The sequence below is a fragment of the Nansenia antarctica genome, assembly GCF_963989245.1.
Source record: "Nansenia antarctica genome assembly, chromosome: 1".
Taxonomy (NCBI): domain Eukaryota; kingdom Metazoa; phylum Chordata; class Actinopteri; order Argentiniformes; family Microstomatidae; genus Nansenia; species Nansenia antarctica.
The window spans coordinates 59,729,054-59,731,553 of NC_137674.1; positions in this window are offsets into that span (position 1 = coordinate 59,729,054).

A 2,500-nucleotide genomic window follows, 5' to 3' on the forward strand; every position below is an offset into this window, starting at 1 on the left:
ACAAGAGGCCAAATTCCATGACTGGATCCATCATTTTATGGACAATCGTTTCCGGTTATTGGCACTTTCATCAATTGAAAATAGGCTGTTTTTACAAAAAAAAATGTTCATTTGATTTAAAAAGCTTTTGATTATGTTGGATACAGGTTGAATTATTCTTGTCATTACCCCTATAAATATTGTTTTGTTATTCTCATCGTCTACTGTGCCTATATTTTGGTATTATATTCCTTTTTGAAGAGTTTGACTGAACTAGCGAGTATAGATGAATTCCCAAGTAAACTGTTGTCCTTATTTCCCCGATAGCAATTTGGAGACTGCATAGGATGCTCAGGCGGCAGCATTAATTCGCTGCTGCTATTCAAAGTCTGTCCGCTAGGAGCCGTTGTGAGTTCAAAAGAGATGTAACCAGGGGCAGTGCAATGGTATTACTAATGAGCACACCTGGATTTACCATACAATCCACTCAGAGTGAACTCTTACTCGTTTCTATCAATTAAAATCCAAAAACCTATTGGTCTTGTCCTGATTATGACAGAAAAAGTAGCATGTTTCAAGTGAGTCCCTTACTTTCTACCAGACCAGTCACTTAGTAACTTACAGTTGTGGCCTTGAATTATTGTTTCTGCATGCACGTTTTGCTAGGAGACTGCGTTGCTTTCTACATGGCAAATCAGACAACAATTGTTTTATTGCAACAGATTAGTTAGTGTTAGTGTTGTACTCTATCATCCAACAATTAGATAGCAGGCACTTCAACTCGGCAATGAATACAATTTGTATCTGTCTGGATATTAGTGCAGTTATTTATTATCCGTGACACGTAGGGGTCAGGCATTGTATGTATTGTAACAAAGCAATGGCAAATCCACTTAGATGAGTTCTGGGATCAACTTTAGGCAGCTGCCATAGATCCCTGGAGGGATTAAACTAACTCAGAGGATGCCTCGACTCTTCAATACACTCTATTCTCATGTCTCATCTGTTCTTCTCCTAATGGCTCCCTGGAGCTAAGCTAGCTGGAGTAATGCCATCCTCCAGCTCGCCTATCAAAAAATACGAGCATGTGGCTTTTCATCAGTTTCTTAATATATCTCAGGGCAAGTATTCCTAGAGTCATCTGGAATCGTGGCGTTGTGCAACAGCGATGACTTTCCCAGAGCTTGTCCTGCTTGTGTCCCTGCTTCGTACCTGCCAAGATCAAATATCCCCCCTTGTCTCGATCCAGATAAATTATTAAAAAGAGGGAGAGAGACAGAGCACTAGGCAACAGTCCCTCCTCTTACTCAAAACAGACAATGTTTTGACTACCTGGGGACTAAGGGGAGAGGTGAAAGAGGTGGAACGTCAGCTGCTGAGTGAGATGGTAGATGTATCAGTCTACTCACGAACCATCCCTCATGTCAGTGAAGATAAGGAGATACCGTCCATCCTCCTCCTTCTTAAAAGAAACATAGATCATGACTGATATGATCAAGAGAAACAATGATGTCTCTCGGACTGCTCAGCAATGTTGCTCACTCAGATCCAATGACATAACAGAGTGGTAGTGTGACGTAAAGTATCAAGTTATTCTTCTAAATTGAAGTATTTGAGCTGTATTAGTATGCTGTTAGGGTCATGTAAGGATTAGAATCTGACAGTTTAAGTGGGAGTCTGGGTGCCTACACTCTTGTACCCCCAGGGTCCTGGGGTCAGGGGTTAGGTGGCTCTCTTGGTGCCTGTCGGTCTCGTGCACAGAGTCCAGTAATACAGAAGTGTACTGTCAATGGCTGCTGATCAGTTGCATGCACACACATGCACACACACACACACACACACACACACAAAGGAAAACGCACACACACACGCACGCACACACACACACACACACACACACACACACACACACACACACACACACACACAACCCACATTCTTCCTTAGCGCCCACTCCTCCCAAGAATCCTGACTGTTTGCTCTGACTGATATAACTCTGCTGTGCGTCACCAGCCAGCCCTATCAATTATGTGTGTGTGTGTGTGAGTGTGTGTCTGTGTGCGTGTGTGTGTGCGTGTATTTGCCTACCTCTCCCTACAGACACACACTCATCTATTGTACTAATCGCTGCTACTGCCGATACAGTCTCACTGAAAACGCTCTCAGACACAATGCATCTCCCATCTGTTGCTAAGAACTATGCATTGTATAGCGATGTATTGTATTAGTGACACACGTTTTAAAGATTGTTCAGCTAGACACATAAGAGTGTCTTCGTGCTTCAGTGTTGACAATGAAGCAACCAGCCTGTATGAGGACCTCACAGAGAGGAACTGGGGAGCATTCTAACCACTGGCAAAGTAAAGCATGCATATTAGGATCAGGGGAAGGATCTTCTATACACACACACACACACACACACACCTACACACACCTACACACACACACACACACACACACACACACACACACACACTTGTCTCACTTCCACTCCCCCCTGAACATTGATCATCCCTAATAA